This window comes from Terrapene carolina, unplaced genomic scaffold (genome assembly GCF_002925995.2).
Source record: "Terrapene carolina triunguis isolate 2854851 unplaced genomic scaffold, T_m_triunguis-2.0 Scaffold194, whole genome shotgun sequence".
Lineage (NCBI taxonomy): Eukaryota > Metazoa > Chordata > Testudines > Emydidae > Terrapene > Terrapene triunguis.
The window spans coordinates 1244818-1254573 of record NW_020664545.1 but is presented as its reverse complement, the minus strand read 5'-3'; positions in this window follow the sequence as shown (position 1 = coordinate 1254573).

The following is a 9756-nucleotide window of genomic DNA, read 5'->3' as shown; positions in this document are numbered from 1 at the left end:
GGGGGAGGCTGGGGAGACCAGGGAGCGCTGCGGGGGGGATGGCTGGCTGGGGGAGCTAGGGAGCACTGCAGAGGGGGGGCTGGGGAGACCAGGCAGCACTGCAGGGGGGGGGCTGGCTGGGGAGACCAGGGAGCACTGTGGGGGGGGTTGGCTGGGGAGCGCTGCAGGGGGGGGCTGGGGAGAGCACTGTGCACTAGGCAGCGTGTTTAATTTATTGTGGGGCACGTTCACTTTTTAAAGCCTTTTGTAGCTCACTTTTGAACCCCGACTCACCTCCTCACTCCCGTGTCCCTTGTCACACGCTGGTTTTACTGTGATCAGCACTCGAAATGCTGCATTTCTACCTTGCACTTTGGCGGCCCAGCCGAGCGCTGCGGCCCCGTCCCTCATTCGCCGTGTGTCTGAGCGAGGAGAGAGACGCTCCTCGGCGGGTATTAAACCTGTTCCGTCTCTTTTATTTTTTCAATGTGATCCATGTCAACGTGTTTTTATCAGGAGATAAAGTCCCGAGATTCTGACAGGTGTGGGTCTGGTGGCTCCTTGGAGACTGGGATGGGATGGGCTGGGACAGGTGCTTTGGCAATTGCTGCCCCGCTGTGTGTGCTGGGGAGCGGTCCCCCATGGCCAACTCCTGGCCGAACTCAGAGCCTCAGCCAGTTCTTTCTCCAGCGGGGCTGGTCAGCGCTGCAAACGCAGCCATGTGGCCGGCGAGTCTTTCAGGGATCGATCCGTGGCAGGCTGCGGGGCTGGGGCTGTTTGAAGCTTGTGGGAACAAGATGTTTGGTCCAGGAAACTCCATCATTGCAGAGAGCGCCCAGGTTCTCCTGCACTGGCCGCTCGGCTAGGGTGCAGCGCCCCCGTGCCCCGCACACTGCCCCAGCCTTCAGCAGGCAGACTGGGCCGCATGCCGCCTGCGCCCCTGCCCAGGCCACGGTGTCTCCGGACTGAGTCGTGTTCTCGTCAGAGCTGAGAAGAAGCACTCTGGACCCAGGACCATTGACAGGAGGGAGGGCAGAGCACATGCCGTCCTGCCCACTCCCCGGCAGGAGCCAGTAGCAGCCAGGCCGGGGTTCATGCTGCCTGGGGGGGCTGAGCTCTCCTGGCTCCAGGGGCTTCGCTTCTGTCGGCGTGTGGGGGAGACAAGGCCCTGCACCCCCCTTCCTGCGCTGCACCAGGACTTCAGCCAGCCAATAAAGCAGAAGGTTTATTTAGACGACGGGAACACAGTCCAAAACAGGTCTTGCAGGTACAGACAACAGGACCCCCCCCCCAGTTAGGTCCATCTTGGGGGCCCCAGGGACACCACAGCCCCGTCTGGGCTCCCCTCCATTTCCCCAGCCAGCTCCAAAACTGCAACTCCCTCCAGCGTCTCACTCCGCCTCCCCCCGGCTCCTCCCCCAGCCTTTGTCCATTTCCCGGGCAAAGATGTCACCTGGCCGCCAACCCCCTCCTGGTTCTCCTGTTACATGCTCAGGTATCTGGCCTCAAGGAGTCTCCCATCCCCAGTGCAGACAGTCCCAGCCAAACTCCCCTGCAACCTTCCCCGGCCAACACTCCCCACTCGGCATTCAAAGGCCACATTCAGAACATTCCCAGTTCGTCACAGCTTCTTCCCTGGCCATTTTGCAGCCTGCCCGGCTCCGTGCTGCCCCACGGCTGCTCCAGTCGAGCCCTTCTGCTAACATTAAACATCACTCTCTGCTGTGGGGGCAGCTAAGGACCCCCCGCCGCCAGGGACCAGTGCCCCACGGTGCTTGGTGCTGCCAGTGCCGGAGGCGGGGGGGTTGCAGCTTAGAGAGGGGTTGGCAGGACTCAGGAGGTGCAATAATCATGCTCAGCCTCAGCAGCCCCCCATTGAGCCAAAATACCCTCAGCGGGACCCTCCCTCCAGCTCCAGAGCCGCTTGGAGGAAGAAAGCGAAGTGTCTGTGGGCTCGGGCTGGGGCCGTGTGCCAGGCCACACGGAAACCCCGTTCTGAGGCGCGTTCTCCCTGCGGGAATGGGGGAGCTCAGCCCCGTCCGCTCCGCTCCGCTAGCAAAAGGGCAGGAAACCCCGGCCTGAGCTTTGCTCCTCAGAGGCTGCAGCGCCGGCCCTCAGAGCCCGTCTCCCCGATGGCCGTGTCTGCCCGGGTCTCACTGCGGCGCCAGGAGATGGGCCCCCAGGCTCAGGCTGACCGAATCGCAGATCCCAAGTTGGGGGTGTGCTCGGTGCAGCCCGATCCTGCCAGGCCCAGGGCCCGGGGGGCAGCAGGGAGCGATTTAGAGCCTTAGGTGCTGATGAAAGCCAGCAGCAGGGCGGGCAGGGGAGGCCGTATCCACAGCCTGCTCTGGGTCTCCTGGCAGCGCCGCTCTGGAGCCCTGGCAGACGTGCAGGGCCGGTCAGGTGCTGAATGTCACTTCCAGGACTTGGGGGGCGCCAGGGGGACAGACGCCGCCATAGCACGAGCCTGGGAGGGGACGAGGTGGCCACAGCGGGTTAGGAAGGGAATGAATCTCCCACCCACCTCAGTAGTGCGGGGGCTGTGACCCACGATCCAGCATGCTCCCTACGGACCCCACTGCTGCAATCCAGGGCTTCATCCTCGAGTTGGGGGCTGGGCCACCCAGCGACACCCCCCCCCCCCCTCCCACACACCTGGGTTTTGTCCCCTTTAAAAACCCCCCCCCCCCCCCCCCCCCCCAGCATCCAGAGGTGAGATGCGTCCTCAAACAGCAACAGCAGGCACAGAGCCTGTCCTGCAGCTGCAGCAGGGACTGCTCTCTGCCTGCCCACTGCACCCGGATTCCCAGCCACCGTTGGGACCTTTGATTTTCCGCCCTGTCTCATTGCCCCCCGGGGGTCGGGCCCCACCGGTGTAGAAGGCGGGCTTGCAGAACTGCCAGCCAGCTGGCACTCCACTGCCCATGACCCACTGTGGACACACACAGACCATGGGAAGTCCCAGCCCAAGGGGCTCCCGCCCTATATAAACCCAAGGGGCCTTGCAGGCAGCGTCCAGGCAGCAGCGTGGCTCTCCCATAGCTGCCACTCATAGCCCTGCTCCTGAATGCCTGGCTTCGGCCTCCCCTCGGTTTGGACCTCGCCTCCTGACCCAGCCCCTGAAATCCGACTCGAACTCGGCCCCTTGATATCGACGCTGGCCGGGAACCTGCCTACAAAACTCCTCTGCTCCCCCAGCCTCAGGTGTGTCCCTGCTCTGACCCTTGGTCCCAGCTGCCCCGTCAGGATCCTGACGCCTGCTTCCTCCGATCAGTCAGTGCTCACGCCATCCGCCCGCTGTAGGATGCAGACCAGCCCCTCGGCAGTGGGCAATGGAAGAGAGCCAGTATTTCCCAGAATCCGTCACTGCTCCCCACATCCCTGCCCTCCTCCCTGGCCTTGCCCCTGCTGGGCTAAACACCACTGACCTCAGCGGGCCCCCAAAGCCCTGTCTAGGCGTGATTCTTATTACACGTATATTGCAGCAGCAGGTGGTGCCCTCGCTGAGCTCGGGGCCCCAGCGTTCTGGCTGCTACACAGACGTGGCGAGAGACGGAGCAGCTCCAGAGTGCTACAAGCTAAACACAGCTTCCACGTTCCCGCTTATGCTGACGGGTAGCGAGCACAGCGCCTGGCAGAGGAGCGACCGTGCCCCCCAGCAGCGCCCTGGCGCAGCTCCTCTCTCCTGGTCCCAAGCCGCCTGTGGACACAGGAGGGAAGCCGCCTGCTCTGGAGAACCAGCTGCGTGGCTGGTTAGAACCAAGGCAGCGGCTGGTGGCTGGGCACATGGTGTTGGCTCCGCTCGCTCTCGGCAGAAAAGCTCCGTTCCTTTGAGCTGAGCTGAGTTCTTCCCAGGAAACCTGAATTCGTCTCTGATGCTCCTGGCCCAGCTAAAGTAAATATTTGAGCCTGGCCCCTGTGCAGTGCAGCGCACTCCCTGCTCCCCTCCCGCAGCCTCGCCTGTCTCCTCCTTGGCGCTCGCATGCGTGATTTATCCCTAACACAGGTCTACGCGAGCTCCTGCCTTGACGCTCGTCTCTTGTAGACTTCAAATTCCAGCCCAACGTCTCCTGCCGCACACGTTCCAGATCCCCACAGCCCGGCACCGCCTGCCCTGCCGGCCCAGCACCAGATAGTGCGAGGAAGCTGACACCCAGGGGCCAGGGGCAAGCTAGACTGCTGGACACGAATGTGACCCCACTCCATGCCAGGCCTACGGGCACCGGGCCGAGCCAGTCCTGCTGGGATGTGTCACCGCTGACCTCCACCAGCAGGACCTTTCCCTAGTCTCGGTGTAAGTTGCCAGCTTGTTGCTTTTAGTCCGTCCCTGGGCCTCCGCTCCCTTTTCACACTATAACCCCCCCATGCCCGGGCTTGTTCCTCACCTAGTGCTTTCATAGCGCTGCTGCCCGAGAGGTGCCAGCCCGGGGCCCCTTGTGCTTCTGTGCTGGCACTTGGCAAACGCACTCAGTGGCAGCCCCTGCCCAACACAGCCTAGCCCCCTTCCCCAGTCCTCTTCCTCTGCCAAATTAAGTGTAAAAATGTAATAAGAAAAGCCAAAGAGGAGTTTGAAGAACGGCTAGCCAAAAACTCCAAAGGTAATAACCAAATGTTTTTAAGTACATCAGAAGCAGGAAGCCTGCTAAACAACCAGTGGGGCCCCTTGATGATCGAGATACAAAAGGAGCGCTTAAAGACGATAAAGTAATTGTGGAGAAACTAAATGGATTCTTTGCTTCAGTCTTCACGGCTGAGGCTGTTAGGGAGATTCCCAAACCTGAGCCGGCTTTTGTAGGTGACAAATCTGAGGAACTGTCACAGATTGAAGTGTCACTAGAGGAGGTTTTGGAATTAATTGATAAACTCAACATTAACAAGTCACCGGGACCAGATGGCATTCACCCAAGAGTTCTGAAAGAACTCAAATGTGAAGTTGCTGAACTATTAACTAGGGTTTGTAACCTGTCCTTTAAATCGGCTTCTGTACCCAATGACTGGAAGTTAGCTAATGTAACGCCAATATTTAAAAAGGGCTCTAGAGGTGATCCCGGCAATTACAGACCGGTAAGTCTAACAAACATGTGGACAAGGGGGATCCAGTGGATATAGTGTACTTAGATTTCCAGAAAGCCTTTGACAAGGTCCCTCACCAAAGGCTCTTATGTAAATTAAGCTGTCATGGGATAAAAGGGAAGGTCCTTTCATGGATTGAGAACTGGTTAAAAGACAGGGAACAAAGGGTAGGAATTAATGGTAAATTCTCAGAATGGAGAGGGGTAACTAGTGGTGTTCCCCAAGGGTCAGTCCTCGGACCAATCCTATTCAACTTATTCATAAATGATCTGGAGAAAGGAGTAAACAGTGAGGTGGCAAAGTTTGCAGATGATACTAAACTGCTCAAGATAGTTAAGACCAAAGCAGACTGTGACAAACTTCAAAAAGATCTCACAAAACTAAGTGATTGGGCAACAAAATGGCAAATGAAATTTAATGTGGATAAATGTAAAGTAATGCACATTGGAAAAAATAACCCCAACTATACATACAATATGATGGGGGCTAATTTAGGTATAACAAGTCAGGAAAAAGATCTTGGAGTCATCGGGGATAGTTCTCTGAAGATGTCCACGCAGTGTGCAGAGGCGGTCAAAAAAGCAAACAGGATGTTAGGAATCATTAAAAAGGGGATAGAGAATAAGACTGAGAATATATTATTGCCCTTATATAAATCGATGGTACACCCACATCTTGAATACTGCGTACAGATGTGGTCTCCTCATCTCAAAAAAGATATACTGGCACTAGAAAAGGTTCAGAAAAGGGCAACTAAAATGATTAGGGGGCTGGAATGGGTCCTATATGAGGAGAGATTAAAGAGGCTAGGACTCTTCAGCTTGGAAAAGAGGAGACTAAGGGGGGATATGATAGAGGTATATAAAATCATGAGTGATGTGGAGAAAGTGGACAAGGAAAAGTTATTTACTTATTCCCATAATACAACTAGGGGTCACCAAATGAAATTAATAGGCAGCAGGTTTAAAACAAATACAAGGAAGTTCTTCTTCACACAGCGCACAGTCAACTTGTGGAACTCCTTGCCTGAGGAGGTTGTGAAGGCTAGGACTATAACAGCGTTTAAAAGAGAACTGGATAAATTCATGGAAGTTAAGTCCATTAATGGCTATTAGCCAGGATGGGTAAGGAATGGTGTCCCTAGCCTCTGTTTGTCAGAGGATGGAGATGGATGTCAGGAGAGAGATCACTTGATCATTACCTGTTAGGTTCACTCCCTCTGGGGCACCTGGCATTGGCCACTGTCGGTAGACAGGATACTGGGCTAGATGGACCTTTGGTCTGACCCGGTACGGCTGTTCTTATGTCATTATGTTCTTATGTACTCAAAAGCTGGACGTACTCATTTAGCAGACTTTAGCCCTCTTCAAAGCCCTGCCCCTCGCACCTATTCACCATTCTAGCTGCCCGCCTCCGACTCCCCCTCGCATTTCCCAGCAGCCGTATGGCACTGAGGAGCCCAGAACTGAATGCTGGATCTGCATGGTTTGGGGACCGGACACCCTCCGGATCTGGGTACAGAGTCTCTCTGCAGACAAAACTCACACACATGTGGTCCTGTGTTCTTATGTATGACGATAGCACCTGGGGCCCCAATCCGGCCCCCGCTGAGGGCTGTGCAAACAGACCCAGGCCGGTACCGTCACACGGATGACTAAGAGGCACTTGCTAAGCTGGGCTTGTGACAAGATGCAAACGGGAGGGTGGGAGGAGGATGCGGCAGCAATCAAATGAAGCCGTTATGGCTACTACGTGGCCGGCTCTGCTCCACCCCCGCCTGGTCGCACGCAGACGGTTTGTACTCTGTACAGCCCCACTTCAGCGGTTTGGCTCAGGGCGGGGTCTGGCGGAGGGCAATTGGGTGACATCTGGGGTGGTCGGCTGCCACAGAGAGCTGAGCTGTCCCTGGAGTATTTGGCTGTCATGACACAGCCCAGGGAGAGGGCCCCATCATGGTCCAGAGCTGGGCTCCCCCTGGGGACTTGACAAATGTAACTGAAAGAAGCAGCCGTCTACAAACTCGGCTCCTAAAACTAATCTCTGCCCCAGAACGACATTAGCCAGCGCTGCCGACTAGCCAAGGGAGCCTGGGGCCATCCAGGGCAGCTGTGCTACCCAGCCCGGTCCCTGGGAGAATGACAAGCACTTCACTGGCTTAAACGGCTCAGCTCACTGAGGGGCCAGGCTGAGCGCATGGGCAGGGCCGAGAGGAAAGGAGCCGGCAGCTCGGGGGCCCCCGAAATCCGTGGCTTGGCTGGGAGGGAAGAGCCGGAATGTGCCGCAGTAGTCGGTTCCGGCGCACGCCTGCAGAGTGTATTTGAAGAGGGCTCTGGAGTGCATCAGCCCTGCCATCTGGGGGGCTGTTCATCCTCTCCCCTGGCCTCCGGTGACCCTGGGAAGGGCCTGTGCTCTGTGCGGATTGATGGGAAACAGGCCCAGGCCGGAGGAAGTGTGTTGCATTCCCCAGGGGCGTCTCACAGAGGGAAAGCTGAGCACCCAGCCCAGCCGTGCACAGCTCCGGGCAGCACTGCGCGGGCTCCCACGCTGCAGCATGCAGCTTCGCCATTGGCGCTTTCCACCCTCCACAAGCCATCGCTGGCTCTCCGTAGCCACACACAGGCTGCTCCCTGCACGGCACCTTGGCTTGAGTCAAGTGCAGACCCAGGACAGGGCGTGGGGGGCCGGCTGTGAGCGGCAGAGATTCGCCCTAGCCACTGCTGCTCGGTGGGTATTTCCTCCCTCGCCGGCTGCCTGCCCGTGACGTCCCCTGTGCTATGGTGGGGCGAGCGGCCTGTGCCAGACTGGCTCTCTCCCTCCCCGCGGGGGTCTGGGCAGTGCAGTGTCAGCAGGGGTGAAAGGACGCAGGCAATAGGCAAGCTGGGTGCAGCCCCCGACCAGCCCAGGAATGGCACCTGCAGCTCTCCCTGGCCCTCTAGAGACCTCTCTGCTGCAGGCCAACCTGGGGTACCCTGTGTACACTGAGCGGGGTAGAGCCCTGGAGAGGTCCCTGACTCCCTGTAACACTGGCTGGGCAGAAGCAGCCGCCACCTCCCCTTGCAGGGCAGTGACTGGCGCTGGGGCTGGGTGGGATGGAGCAGTGGGGAAAGGTGCCCCAGGGCCGTGGAGTCCAGGGCAGGAGGCAGAGCCCCTGGTGCCCTCCCGCCTGAGTTTGCTTCACTTGGCCAGGCACCTGAGCCAGGGGCCGGCTCAGCCCCCAGTGCCTCACTGGTACTGCCATGGTCGTGCCCGCAGGGCATCAGACCCGTCGACCACGACCCTTCTGGCCTTAAGGGCCCGGATCCAGCTCGCACAGGGTGGGGCTGGCGACCCCCTGGGGGCGGAGCTGAGCACCCAGAGCAGGAGAAGCCACCAGTCCTTGCCCCCCACCTCCACGGTGCTCTCAATAACGGTTCAATGGCACCACCCAGTGGCCAGACGGGTTAGCCACAAGGACCCTGCAAGGGCTGGGGAGAGGTTTCTTGCCCTCCCTTTGGTGCCCCCCCCAGCTGGGGGATGGAATGGGGGCTCGTCACGTCACGTAACCTCCATCACGGCCTCTGCCCAGGGCACGACGGGCCGTGAGGCCCAGGGTCCATCTCCTCACTGGGGGCTGGGAAGGGGCAAAACGTCACATCCACAGGCGCCCACCAGCTTGTGGCTCTGCCCACCCCCTCACTCGGGCAGTGGCCTGTTTCCATCACACTCGCCCTCCCTGCGCTCACTTGCCACCGTGTGGGCTGTGCCACGGAGCCGCAGGATCTGTGCTACACCCCCTTGAGAACACCGTCCGTGTGCCAGACCCCCCATGGGGCTCGCTCCAGGGCAGGCCACGCAGCCTCACCGCCAGCACTGCTGCTCTGAGCCACATTTCACCATCGACGCCAAGGATTAGAGACCGGAAAGGCCTCACCAGGTCTGGGGCAGCCCAGGTCTGTGCAGTGTTGTTCCCTACAACCTGCTTTCTGGGCATATTGCTGAGGGCTGCCTGGCCCCGCGTTCTGAGCCCCGGCTGATGCTTCGGGAACGATGAAATTATTGTTGGATAGATTCAGTAGCTCAGGGCCGCCTTTCTGGTGGGTCGCTGTGACCGGCTGTTGGGCAGGTAATGTCAGGTGGGTTGTGACCTCAGGGCTGAATGCAGGGGGTTTAACGCCTGAAGCCACTGTGGCTGAAACCAAGAGCCTGTGTGCGACTGTGACATATGGTGCTTCCTCTAATCCCCCAAGCCAATCGCCTGAGCCCTTTGGGACAGGGCGCTGGCCGGCCTCAGGGAGGGAGTGACGCCAGAACTACCGTAGTTCCAGGCAGTGCTGTCTGTTGGAGTGGGGGTCTCGGAGCTGCTGTGACGTGACAGTGCAGCCTTTGGCTCAGCCTGGTTCTCCCAGGAGCTCAGCCCCTCCCTTGGGCTCAGGTTAGTATGAATGGAAGTGACTAGGGTTAGGGGCCATGGAGAGAGGGTGGGGTTAGGGCTCCCTGGCTAAGGATAGGCTGGGATTTGTGGGGCCCCCATGGGTAGGGCTAGGTTGCAGTCACTGGAGCTCCCCGGGTTAGGGTTGGACCCATAGAGCTCCCTAGATTCAAGTTAGGGTTGGGGCTAGTAGAGCTCCCCAAGCTCAGGTGAGAGCTGGGGTCTGTCCCCAGGCTGGTGCCAGGCTCAGGTGAGCGCTGGGGTCTCTCCCCAGGCTGGTGCCAGGCTCAGGTGAG